At 34.9% G+C, this 14,787-nt stretch overlaps 1 protein-coding gene across 1 annotated transcript in view; it reads left to right on the top strand.

The window, feature by feature from the left end:
• LOC131845790 (beta-arrestin-1) overlaps nt 1–14,787 on the top strand; it is a 104,205-nt gene that overhangs the window by 13,906 nt on the left and 75,512 nt on the right. The gene's annotated exons all lie outside the window — the stretch shown is intronic.

The following is a 14,787-nucleotide window of genomic DNA, read 5'->3' as shown; positions in this document are numbered from 1 at the left end:
AGTTAGGTTAAAACAATGCGGGAGTATTACAACAAATCGTAAATACCTACTATTACTTACGATGCGAAATTGAGTTGACACGGAATTTGATATGAATCTATCAGGTAGTTGTACCTACATGTACCTACGAGATTCTAGAAACATCGATATAACGAAATAAAGAAAATGAGGTAGTAAAATACAAATTAATTGTATGCGTTTGTACGAAATATACATAGAAATAAAATATCTAGTGTGGTTTAACCAAATAATTACAATATTCGGCTCGAAATGGACCACTAAAATAATGGCGGCGCGGGTGAAATAATTATTGTTTGATTTTGATTTAAGTGGACTGTATCTAAATAATTTGACGGGTACGTGGATTGACACGATACACTGTTAGGTTGGTGATTGAGAACTGCTTGTGAGGATGGAACACAAAGAAAGACAGTTCTGGTAAGGAAGGAGGCACAGTACCTTTGAATTGTAGGTTGCAGTGCGGCGGCTATCGGTGTCTCCAGGTCCCAGCTACTTGCTTCACAACAATGGCACAAACACAATGGTCTTAAACACACTAGAGCGATGCGGTGGATTAAAATGTTTAGTAATTATCACGAATTACAAAAAACTTGATCTTAAGCGCGATCAAGGCGGGAATTCAATGTCAACTTCAGCGTTCAATTTTACAGTGACGCGCGAGCGCGATATGTCACTTTCGATACAAGCGAATCTTCTCGCTCGCACTTAAAACAAAGGTATGTGCGGGAATAGGAGAGGATAAAGGAATTAGTGTAGTGCCAATCCTTAGAAAATTAACGTTTCGTACCACGCTAAATTATTTATTTGAACAAACTATTACTAATAATAATTATACAATGATAAACAAAAATATAATGTTATATGGCGCAACCATACATAGACATGTTTTATTGATGATTTAAGATGAATATAGATAAGAACAACGTACAAAGGTGTTTGTGAATGCAGAGATTTTATAATAAGACTCGAATGGTAAACGAGCCTTCAATTAATTTGCTAGGTAGTAATATCAGTTGCCTGTAGTCGTAAACAGAGCTACGGATATAGTGGCGTCTATAGTATATATGTACCCTTAAGTTGTCATTCCTAAGAATTAAGTTATGTTGTGCCTCCGTACCTACGTAAATAAGATAGATTTTGCTTACATCTGCAGTCAAGCAGTTTGCTTGCTAGTGGACCTGTGCAAACTAGATTTAACGAGCATTTAGCTGCTTTGCATACACCAAAATAGTAATAACTTTGTTATAACTCTCCAAATTTAATAGCTTCACATTGAAAGTGTAATATTAACGAGCTACATTTTCATTGCCGGGTACATATACAAAACTTTCTGCGTAAACCCGAGAACCATGTAGTCAAAAAGTGTCTTTCCATGGCTTCATTGAAAAGAGGACTGGACAAGCCACTATCGATCAAATGACGACTACCAGCAAAATGCATGGCGCCTCTAGATTTGGAAAGTCGACCCTGCATTACGGGAAGAGACGAAAAGTAATAAGTATATAATTATGTAGGCACAAAGAAAATTTTTAGACTTCCTAAAGAGAATACCAAAATATTTTATTTCACACTTATAGATTGTCTTTTACCCATCACGGTACTCAGACTGATGTCGTATCCGTCAGTCAGGAGTTGGCCTTCAACCGCTCCTTAGTGCTTCCGCTGTTTTGGAGTACCCTCTGTACTCGCAGCCAAGTAACGTACGACCAACAGCATTAGGATAGTTCGTTAAAAAAAGCCCGTCAAACGTTTTCTATTTTGTATAAAGGTAAGCTGGTGGATAATGCCATATGATTTTGGCATTAAGTTGGACAATTGTATAAACATTTGTAAGTGCAATAAAGAATAAAATAAATACACTCTGCTATGGAATTATATTTAAAATGGAACTTTGACAATAGATTATTATTATTATTAATAAGCGTGTTAAGTCACAATATATAATAAAGTAATCATGTCATCACTGTCATTTTATAAATAGTATTGACTAGCTGACACGAGCGACATCGTAGATGTGGTATTCGGAATAGTTTATAACTTTTTCTTTGTAAACCATTGGGAATGAACCAAAGACCAAATTTTTATTAAAATTTATATTATTGAAAATCGCACCCATATTGGGTTTTTGAGCACAACGCACAAATAAACAAAGTTTCTTAAATCAGTGTTTTGGGTTCTATTACTTAGTCCTCCAATAGTTATTATTGGAGGACTAAGTGACAGACAGCGATTTTTTAATTTTCATTATATGTGTATGTATGTATATGTTAGCTACTAGGAACATATATGTTAGCAACGCATATGTTAGCTGACAGTAAATATATATATATACGGGGGTGTTGCTGACGATTTCATAATTAAACTGTTGGAGTATACATAGTTATGTACATTTATGTTTCAAGTAGAATTGCTTATTTAGTAGCTAAGTTTATAAATAACAATTTCATCTGAGATTCCTGGTATTCATACCACTTAAATATAAAAAGGCTTATCCTGTTACTACGGTAATGTCGTGTTCCCTGACAAGTGATAATGTCATGACATTATAATTTAGACTCGTTATATATTTTTTATGGATAAAAATGGAATGGTATACTATCTTGCGCTAACGGTTTACGCTGGCGGGGCATCAGTGAAGGACGATAAGATGAACATAAGGTCAGTTAGCCCATCACACCACATTCATCAGGTATTTATCACGACGGTTTCCATAAGGTACCGCGTAGAGGTTAACCTGACATGGTACAATGATAGCTATGTGGTTATTAGTCCACAACTAACAATCCCCTTTTTCCCAACTCGTTATATTCAGACTCAGGAAAATCATAACGTTGAAAGTACTTTAGGAGAGACTCTTCAACCGGGTAAGTAAGATTTTCGTGAGGGAACGGGATTACATCATCCATATACAGCATCTTGAGGAAACCCATAGACAATAAGGTACTTGAGCGCAGGAGGTGACTTTTTTACTTAAAATTATTAAGACGCGGGTCACGTAGTAACATTTTTTTCCCAGTGTACCCATTAACTGTTGGATATTCTAAAACAATTGTTTAAATATTAGATTCGGAGAAATAAATATGTCTTGTCCTACTGAACTGTCTTGTTTAGACACGATACATTGACAAATAAAATACGACACCAGAAATTTAATATATGATGGCCTCGGTGTTCTAGAGGTTTAGCACTTCGCCTTACCTCCGATTGTCGCGGGTTCGATTTCTCGCAAGGCACATATTATTATGTATTCATGAGTATGCGTGTTTATATCGGTTTGGGTGTATTCTATGTATAATATGTATGTTTTTAGGAAAGTAAATATGTCTATATTATCAGTTATCTAGTACCCATAATACAAACTTTAGCTGGCTTAACTTGGGTCTACATAGCACTGTGTGAATTGTCCTGATATTTGTTTATTTAAGTATATTTGAACTATTAGCGAAAGTTTATAATTACAATTACTTACGAGACTTCTCAGTGGAGGACTCACAAATGTGACTAACTCTGACAAGGACGGGGGATAGGTCAAAAGTCATGAAATTCGTGAGAAATTTATGGTTAGCTCCTTATTGAGTATGTAGTTTACATGATATTGAAAGCAATACTAAAATAGTCCGTACTTTAGCTTACAAATACAATATTTGTCAACATGCAGAAACTAGTTGCGAGAAATCTCCGTCGTCACATCACACGCCGGTACTCCCGGTCACTTCAAATTATTTCCCACGGGCTCCAATCTAGTTAAACTAGTTCCATCTCTATTACTGTGTGGAATAAGAGCTATATTGGTTCGCGAAATGCTCCCGCCTGTGTGCCCTACATAGTCATAACAACAAATTGGCTATGCTTTATTTGCTTACATTTCAAGAGCAAATTATTCTACTATTACGTTATACAGAGTATTTCTTTAATAATATGTATCTATTATTTTTCTTACATGTATAATTTCCTTACAATTAAATATAAATTTGTTTACTCAACAGTAGGAACTGTAATACAATTACAGCGTGCGCTAATTTCCTTAATTTAACCATTTTTCCATCCCTTGATAATTCACACTACGAAATCTAGTCCCAAGCTAAACAGAGCTTGTGTTATGAGTACTGAACAACTGATAGCATTAGTATGGAACCCGTAAAAAAAGGAATTAGATAACCTAAATAATTGGGGGGAAAGGGGATTGTTAGTAATGTGGACTGATGATCTCATTGCTAGCAATGTACCATGTCAGGTTGACCTCCACGCGGTTCCCCCTGGAAACCATCGTGATAAATTACTAATGAATTTGTCACGATGGGCTAACTGGCCTGACCTCATGCTCATCTTATCATCCTCCACTGGTGCTCCGCCAGCGTAAACCATTAGCGCAGGGGGGTACCAAACCATTAAAATCAATTAAAAAAAAAAACCTAAATAATTAGCTATTTACCCTATTATAAACACTGTTTTAAATATCGCGAGCTTAAATATCGCGAGCGACAAAATTATCATAGTAAATATCTCTTTTACATAATGTCTGCATCCAATTATACCAGCCGTAACCGCGGTTCGATCTAGTAATTCGTAGCCTATGTGTTATTATGATGTATAATCTATATTACCTACTGTACAGTTTCAGTAAAATCCGTTTAGTTATTGCGAGAAAGAGTAATAAACATCCATCCATTCATATTCACAAACTTTCGCGTTTATAATATTAGTAAGATATATGCGATCTTTTCCAACTTATTTAATTAGTTGCTATGTTGGTTCGGTTTCTATTGCTTTTTTTACTGTTCCTAGTTCACTCCTATTGCATGTTGTTTCATAATATAACCTTTGATCTAGCTTCATAATATTGTTGCGACTAATCACGGAATCTTCACAAAAATATACTAGGTTTATTTTTTTTCTTTGCATTGCCATCTGGCGCCAACGAGACGATGTCTGTTGTTTGTAACGCTAACTCAGTTTACGTTTCATGAACTTCATAGCACTGACTGATTTGGTGTTTTCCAGAGTTGCTACTCTACAGCAGATGGATGTGGACAGGCTGTCCTATGTAGATTTACATCAGTTCTTAATCTTCTTAGAGATTTTAATAATATTTCTGTGATTGTTTTAAATTTGTAATTGTATGTAATAAATATAAATTCCTTGCCTCATCAATATGATTTGGACGGCAATTTGGATGTCGATTCGGATTTTCCAGATAAAAATGGCGGGAATGTAAGGACTTTGATATTAATAAGTAGTTTTAACATCAAAGCAAATAGTCCAGTAGCGACTAGCTTTTATATAGCACTTAGCTTTTATATAAATTGGGGCACTACATCGTCTATATCTGTATCTGGCTGTGGTTTATTTGTATAACGAACCGTTTGATTTTTTTTATTATTGCAAATATACGCCAAACATTTGTTATCAAACGTTATTTGTAAATAAACCATTGCGTAGACACATTCGTCGGAGTATCGGATGAAGGGGAGTCAACTGTGAGCAATGAAGTATACATAAGCGACGTTTTCCGTTTGGCTGTGTTCGATACGAACATAAATAAATAAAGCCCAATTTCATTCATTTTCAGCCAACTAAAACTCAGATCGTCTGCGTATATATTGATCCGCATATAAATAAATTAACGCCAATATGTCTATCTACGTAATTTACGAAACATTGGAATATTGACACCTCTACATGAAACTTCCATTTTCGGCCAAATTAAAATGCATCGAGAAAGTTAATAGTCTATTGTGAGTTTGATATCCGATACTTGTCAATTCAAAATTGATTTTCTTGATTATTTGTAACTAAATTAACAACTCGCTTCGGCTTCTATAGTCCATATAATCCATCAGGTAACTATAATAATACGTTCTAAATAAATACTAAATAAAACAAAGCAACGAGTTTAATCCCTATTAAAACCCGTTTCTTTGTTTAGAAGAAATAAGTGAAAAAACAGATTAGACTTACTTTGTATTTTATTATTACAAAAGATTTACTCTCTAGTTGATGAGAAATTTTGTCAAGAATGAAGTTAGTTTTTTTTTTATAAATTTCTGTTATTTATTTTACAATAAATGGAAATATAAAGTTCAACAATAGTCCTAAAGATATTTGTTTATCTGTGCTCAATAATGTAACTATTCGACGATAGCGTCGAACTATAAATATCGTATGTGTAGGGAGGCGTACTGTTAAGAATGCGCTTTCAACCCAAAACAGATAAGCCGATGAATACTCCACATGACCGATGACGTCAAACCAACGTAAGTGGCCGGTGCGGTAATGGTTACGTACAGTCAAACAGCTGAATTATTGTTTTAAGTGACGCCAGCAATAAAAATCCCGGAGTTCGTAGCTTGTGAAATTGATGACTTATACCTTCTTGCCTTGGTTCATATAGTGAAAAAAATGTTATTTTTTTACTACTTGAATTGTATGGAATATACATGCCACCGATATTCACACTAATATTATAAATGCTAATGACTGTTCGTTTGTCACACTTCACGCTTAAACTGCTTAACCAATCATTAAGAAATTTGGCATATACGTAGTATTTGAGGAAGGACGTAGTTTAGTGCTTTTCTCATGCAGACAAAGTCGCAGATATAAGTTAGTGCTAATATATTTATTGAAATTAAAATAAATATCATATTTTTTATCCATATCGCCTCTATGGTAATTTGCCAGGCTAGGTACTGTGTTGGTGACCTGCTTACAGCGGCGGTTTCTTAAAGGTATGATGATATATGTTCTAACTATACTCCAATCTTTCCGTTTTAATTATAATCTTAGTATACCTAATATTTTAGTAATATGTAATGCTTCGACGCCTTTGGCAACATCGCCAATTCAAAATATCTAACAGGGCCAATTTCTATGCTATATTTCTGCGTACCCTGAGAAAAACAAGCGAAAATCAATAGTGTTTCATACACGAATTAGTGGAAATGGTAAATAATTTAGTGCCGAAACGTTCGTAACCGTTCTGAAAACAACCATTATACCTGAAAATTTGGTAATTAGTATGAAATTTTCACAAAATATGAGGCAATATAATATCATAAGTCAATTTAATATACGTGGTAATGTAAATTTTTTAAGAATTAGTTTATTATTATTAGTGAAAGCCTGTGTGTGTATTATGTCGTATATATTGATTTTATTTAAGATGTACTTGAATAGCCTTGGTTTTCTTTTAATAAATAAATAAATAAATAAATTCGCTACTATATCGTAGTAAAAAACGAAAAACACCTTAGGTTCGAGAAAAAGAGGTGAATTCATTATTTTTGTCAATATATTTCACAACGCTACACTGTTTTAATTTATTTTATTAATAAAATAATAAATGGCGTCATAATGTCTATTTTATTATCATCAATAGATGTCTACAATTTTACATAGATAGTCTTGGGTAAGACAAATTTAAATTATTATGTCTCCAGATTAGTAACAATTTATCGATTGCCATTTGGTCCTTTGACTACTAAACCATGTAAATGATTGGTGATAATATCAACAGAAATCCTACATTTTATAGAGCAGCCTACATTCAAATTACTTCTGTGATATTACCATGCCATTACTTTTTCCATTACCGTGTATTTCACACACGCGTTACACCCCCTCATAACTTTTATGGATGCAGAAACAATTTGATCGTAAAGATGAACAGTGTCGCTTTCTCATCAAACATGGTCACGATGGAGAGAGACGACAGTATTTTGATCGGCATGTTCATCAATTGTTCAGGGTAAGGTCGCATCACGTTCGGTTCCGTCAATCTTTACGGCGTACTGCCAATACGTTTTACGGGCTAATATAATTTGTTGGGTCGCGTAACAAAATTATTGGCTATACCGATTTCATACTCGCGTCTCCGCTATATCACATATGCTAACAATATTTTCGTTCAGAATATTCTCATACTTGTAAATCAGAGTCATAATCTACTTTGTCATATATTTCTTATATGTTTATATGAACAGCATCACGGACTTCACGTTATCATGAGACACTCTTAATACCTCTGCGTGCGTTCATTCCGGATGACAAAGACATCATTCCTGGTCTTGTAATTTCTATAATGTTTCTAAGATTTGCAATATACCTATCTAAATGGTTACTATAGTCTTTAAATGTTGTAAAGCAATAATTATAGAACAAGTTGCATGTTTATTTCACAATTTTGAAAATATAGATTAGTACCGTGATATATTGTTAATAAACGTCGCAGGAAATATATACGGACGGCCTAGATAGACTAGCGGTTTAATACACCGCTTTATTTCCGATGGTCGCGGGTTTGAAAACTCGTACGGTACAAATATCTATATTCATGAGTATGATTGGGTTTTTTCTTTATATATTACGAACAAAAAAATGTATATAAATATTTGTATGAGTTGTTCAGTACCCATAAGACAAGTCCATCGTTATTAATTTAAAGAGTGTAATCTATAATATATAAAGCTGCATTACGGTGACTCACTCACTGATTGACATAGTTGTTCTCCCAGAAGGAGCGTCCGGGGGTCGAGACGATGTATGGGGGAAATGTTCCTTTGGCTAGGGTGACCACGAGAAAATTCCGAAATTTGGGAAAATCCAAGATGGCGGACAAAGATGGCGGCTAACTTTTACAGTTTCGCTCGGATCGATTCCGTTCAAAGAGTGATTTGGCACGTCTCGGCGGGACCCAGAATATGGCGTAAAAACAAAAAATTAAAATCCAAGATGGCGGCGAAAAAATTTCCAAAAACTGGTTGAAAATTTTCTACAGTTTCAAAAACCGAAATTCCCAGGGTAGTTGCGGGGGTGCTGGCGACTCCGGTTGTGGGGCATAGGAAACTCGAAGGACCCGACCTCTAGGGAAAATTATGAAATTTGGAAAATCCAAGATGCCCGCCGAGTTGGGGGCGTGTGAAATTGGTCCTAAAAATCCGGATTATTTTCAAAGTCATTTTTTAGGTACAGGGCAACCCCGCAGCGAGTCGGCTTCTATGGGGCGATGATGGGTCTCGGTAAGAAGTATTGCCAGCGCTAAAAGGAATTCCCGAATTTGGGGTAATTTGGGAGAAATGGTCCAAAAAGTGGGAAAAATTTTTTTCGACATTTTTGACAAAAGAGGCATCAAGGCCTATCGAGAAACATCCCCTAAAGGGTTTTAGATGTGTTTTGTTGGTATTTGCTGGCAACACCCATACATGGTTTGACCAAAATAGAAATTGGGGTGTCTCTCCAAAAACTGAAATTCCTAGGGTACTTGCGGGGATACTACCGATCCCTATTGTAGGCCATTGGGAGGCTGAAAAACCCGGCCTCTAGGGAAAATTATGAAATTTCAGAAATCCAAGATGGCGGCCAAGCTATGGGAGATTTAGTTTTTGGAAAAATTTTGGGATATTTTCAATCGCGTTTTTGCTGCTCATGGCAACCCCGTAGCTAAACGCCACCTACTGACATGGGTAAGTCTCAGTAAGAAGATTTGCCAGGGCTAAAAATTTTCCCCGATTTTGGGTTAAATTTGGAGAAAAGTCCCATAAAGTGGGAAAAATTTTTTTCGACATTTCAAATGAAAAAGTCTTGTTGGTCTACCAAAAATCGTCCCCTGAAGGGTTTTAGGGGAATTTTGTCAGAATTCGCTGGCAACACCCATACATCATGGGACAAATATTGAAATTGAGGTCTAGCTTTAAAAACTGAAATTGATAGGGTACCTACGAGTGTGCTAGGTCAACGCACTGTACGGCGTCGGATAGCCGAAGGACCCGGCATCTAGTGAAAATTATGAAATTTTAGAAATCCAAGATGGCGGCACAGATAGGGGAGTTTTGCTTTTCGGAGAAAATTTGGGACATTTTTAAATGTTGTTTTAGGACACATGGCAACACCGCAGCGAGTCGACTTCTACGGAGAGATGATGTCTCTTGACACAAAGTATTACCTGGTATGAAAATTTTCCCCGATTTTGGGGTATTTTTGAGACAGGTCCTAAAAAGTGGAAAAATTTTTTTTCGACATTTCAAACTAAAGAATGATGAAAATCTGTCAAAAGTCATCCCCTTAAGGATTTTTGGTGGTTTTTGTCAAAATTATCTGGCAACACCTCAGATCAGTTTTCTTAGGGAATAGTACAAGAAGAAGTCACGGAGGCTCTACATAATGTATGGACGAAATGTTTCTGTTACTAAGGTGAATACGTCAAAAGTATTAAGAAGTAAAAATCCAAAATGGCGGCAGAGATAGGGGAGTTTTGCTTTTCGGAGAAAATTTGGGATATTTTTAAATGTAGTTTTAGGACACTTGCCAACCCCACAGCCAGTCGACTTCTATGGAGAGATGATGTGTCTCAATACAAAGTATTACCTGGTATAAAAATTTTCCCCAATTTTAGGGTAATTTTTGAGATAAGTCCTAAAAAGTGGGACAATAATTTTCGGACATTTCAAACAAAAGAATGATGAAAATCTGTCAAAAACAATCCCCCTATTGATTTTAGGTGGTTTTTGTCAGAATTATCTGGCAACACCTTACATCAGTTTTCTTAGAGAATAGTACTAGAAGGAGTCACTGAGGCTCTATACAATGTATGAACGAAATGTTTCTGTCACTAGGGTGAATACGTCAAAAGTATTAAAAAGTAAAAATCTAAGATGGCGGCCGAGTTAGGGTACTTAATTTATGTTGACATTTTTAGGGACTTTTAAAAATTCAATTTTGGGGTACCACTAAACGTTGCAGCGAGTTGACTTCTATAGAGCAATGGAAATTCTCGGTGGGAAATATTACCTGGTCCAAAAAATTTTCCCGATTTTGGGGTAATTTCGAAGAAAAGTAAAAAAACGTGGAATTTTTTTCGTCAATTTGAACAAAACAGTGATAAGCATTGGTCCAAAATTATCCCTCAAAGGGCCCTAGGTGGTTTTTGTCAAAATCTCCTGGCAACACCATACATCGATTTTCATAGTAAACCGTACTAAGGAACTCTTAGGTGTATGTAACCTGGGCTCTGTACAATATATGGATGAAATGTTTCTATCACCAGTGTATATGTTAAAAGTATTTAAAAATAAAAAATCCAAGATGGCGGCCGAATTAGGATACTTTATCTATGATGACAATTTTAAGAACTTTTTAAAATTCAGTTCTGTGGCATCATCCCTGCAACGAATTGACTTGTATTGAGGAATGGAAACTCTCGGTGCGAAGTATTAACTAATTTTCATAGTAAACAGTACTAAGGAACTACTAGGAGTCACCTTAGCTCTGTACAATGTATGGACAAAATGTTTCAATCGCCAAAGTGGATAAGTTAAAAGTATTCAAAAAGGAAAAATCCAAGATGGCGGCCGAGTTCGAGTATTTTATCTCTGATGATAAATTTAGGAATACATTTTGGGGTACCTGGCTTCCCTGCAGCGAGTCGGCCTTTATTGAGCCATGGTAGATTTCGGTTTGAAATATTATCTAGGCTACAAATTTTCCCCGATTTTTAGGTAATTTTGCAAACCCAAAATGTGGGAATTTTTTGTTTCGACATTCTAACATAAGAGTGACGGGGATCTATAATAAATCTCATCTTAATAGTTTCATGCGATTTTTTTGTAAAATTAGGTGGCAACACTAAGCATACATTTCTGTATACTAATACAGAAAGGTAGGTAATGTGAGGTTTTGTATTGTGACCATTGCAATACAAAGTTTCGCCACAGGATGGTACACGTGAAACAAAAATTCACTGTTACAATAGGAAGTCACCTAATCGTATCAAAACAGACAACTCTACTTGCCAACCAAGTCTATTCGAAAAGAAAACCGTCTGCACAAAAAAAATCAACGACAACGCCTCGCGGGCCTCTTGAGGCCCGCGCACACACGCAATGGAAACTCTCAAAATGGAAAAGTAAAAAAACGTGGAATTTTCTTTCGTCAATTTGAACAAAACATTGATGAGCATTGGTTCAAAATTATCCCTCAAAGGGTCCTAGGTAGGTATGAAAATTTACTCCGATTCTGGGGTAATTTAGAAGTCCAAAAAGTGGGAATTTTGTTTTTCTATATATCAAACAAAATAATGATGGATATCTGTCAAAAATCATCCCCTTATGGGTTTTTCGTGGTTTTTGTCAGAATTAGTTGGCAACACCATACATCGATTTCCATTGTAAACAGTACTTAGGAACTACTAGAAGGAGTTACCTTGGCTCTGTACAATGTATGGACGAAATGTTTCTCACCTGAAGATGTATATGTTAAAACTATTTAAAAAGGAATCATTCAAGATGGCGGCCGAGTTAGGGTACTTTATTCCCGATGACAAGTTTAGGGACGTTTTAAAACTCATTTTTGGGGTACTATTTTATTCCTTACAGCAAGTTGACTTCTATGGAGCAAAGACGTGAAGTATTATATAGGCTACAAATTTTCCCCGATTTTTGGGTAATTTTGCAAACCCAATATGTGGGAATTTTTTTTTCGACATTTAAACATAAAAGTGACGGGTATCTATAATAAATCTCATCTAAATAGTTTTATGCATTTTTTTGTAAAATTAGGTGGCAACACCATGCATAGGTTTTCGTAGAAAGTAATATTTACTAAGGATAAATATATCTATCGTCATGTAATATATATGTCAGAAGTATCAAAATGGAAAAATCCAAGGTGGCCGCCGAGGTTGACTTTGAACAAAATTTGAAAGATTTTTTTATTTTGGTACATGGTAACCATGCAGCGAGTCCGCTTTTATGGGATGGTATTGAATCTCAGTATTGCCAGCGCTAAAAACTTTCCCCGATTTTAATATTTATGATATTTTAATTAAAAGAGTGATGAGTGGTTATTATTTATCATAGGTCCTTTACCTACGATAAATAATAACCCTAAGGCTTTATCAAAATTATTTGGAAAACTCCACCGTGGATATCATACAATGAAAGAAATGTATGATATCCACGGTGGAGTTTTCCAAATAATTTTGATAAAAGCCTTAGGGTTATTATTTATCGTAGGTTTATTAGCAGCTAAGGAGACTATCTTGGAATTCATTCCTGCTTTGGTGACTATTCTAAATGATAATCGTTCGTGTAAAAAATACAGTTATTTTTTAAATGTCCTTTACACTAGAAATTTTGGTCACAGATCTATTCTATAATGTATAAAGGTTGGTTAGGTTAGGTTCAGTTTTATGACCTCTACATTAGAAATAGCGACCCCATACTACTATAGTATATAGAAAGTAGGGTTCGGTAGGATTTTGTATTTCGTATTCGGTTAGGCAGTAATATAATGGCCAATTATAATAGAAATTATAGCCACAGATCAATACGGTATGCAGAAGTGAATTATATTAGATTTCATATTCTGTTCTCTACATTATAAACTATGATCACAGACTAATATATTGTTGTTACAATACAAAGTGGCGCCATAAGTCAATACGGTATACAAACAGTGAGTTAGGTTTCGTTTTTTCACTCTTACAATAGGAATTGACTTTTGTGGTATAGTTTCATATCAAAACATGTTTCTGCCAACCAAGATCGAAAAGAAAACCTTCACCATAAAAAAATCAGCTAAAACGACCCACACGCAACCTCGACGGTTTTGTTTTTCTTTATTTCCTTTACAATAGAAATTATGGTCAAAGATATATAGGTATACAGAGGTTAGATTTTGTATTGCTACTCAGTAGTAATTATTGCTTCAGACTTTTAGTATACTGAAAAGAAAGATGAAGTTAGGTCTATAGACAGGAGAATATGGAAATTGTGGTCACAGATCAATAAGGTACACAGAAACGGGGGTTAGGTTAGGTTTCGTATTATGATCTATCTATATATTATGATCTGTTTAAATGTTTAAGTGTGTAACTTTATTGTTTTATATAACCAATTTAAATATAACTTTAATATTAAAGATAAATTCATGAGGTATCTGTTATTGGTTTTACTAACTAAGTAATACTATATATTATCTGTAAATTGTATAAGCTGTTGATTACCTAAAATAAATAAATAAATAAATAAAACTCTACATTAGAAACTGTGAACCCAAATTAATATAGTATACAGAAAGGTAGGTAATGTGAGGTTTTGTATTGTGTCCAGTGCAATAAAAATTAAAGCCACAGGTCGAAATGGCATACAGAAAGATAGGTTAGGTTAGGTTTCGTATTATGATCTCTACATTAAAAACTTTCACCCCAGACTGATATACAGAAAGGTAGGTTAGGTTAGGTTTTGTACTGTGATCATTACAATACAAAGTTTCGCCACAGGATGGTACACGAGAAACAAAAATTCACTGTTACAATAGGAAGCCAACCAACTCTATTCGAAAAGAAAACCGTCTTCACAACAAAAATCAACGACAACGCCTCGCGGGCCTCTTGAGGCCCGCGCACACACGCACCCTCTAGTTGTATATTAATAAAATTGATTATTCTTTTAATACATCATAAGCACATTACTTAATATAAATGTTCTGAGAAATTGAAAATTGTATAATTAATTTTGAAAATTGATAAATAATGCAAATGTTTTCAGACTTCGGGTATGATCTCTCACGAGGGACGCAAATTAAATTTTATGCTCTACGCTGTCAGAATAATTAAGTATATCACGAAGTATTTTGTTAAAATAAAAATATATTTAAAAAATACTGTGCTCAATAATGAAGAGAAGTCTGAAGGAGTAGTAGAGAATACTTTTTGCTGTAAGGCATTAGTATTTCTCCTTTCGCAGCACCTAAATAGTAATTTCTGTCAAA

Source organism: Achroia grisella, unplaced genomic scaffold (genome assembly GCF_030625045.1).
Source record: "Achroia grisella isolate CSIRO2021 unplaced genomic scaffold, CSIRO_AGI_Agris_v1 utg487, whole genome shotgun sequence".
Lineage (NCBI taxonomy): Eukaryota > Metazoa > Arthropoda > Insecta > Lepidoptera > Pyralidae > Achroia > Achroia grisella.
Note: the sequence above shows the minus strand (reverse complement) of the source record. Positions and strands in the feature narration are given on the sequence as shown.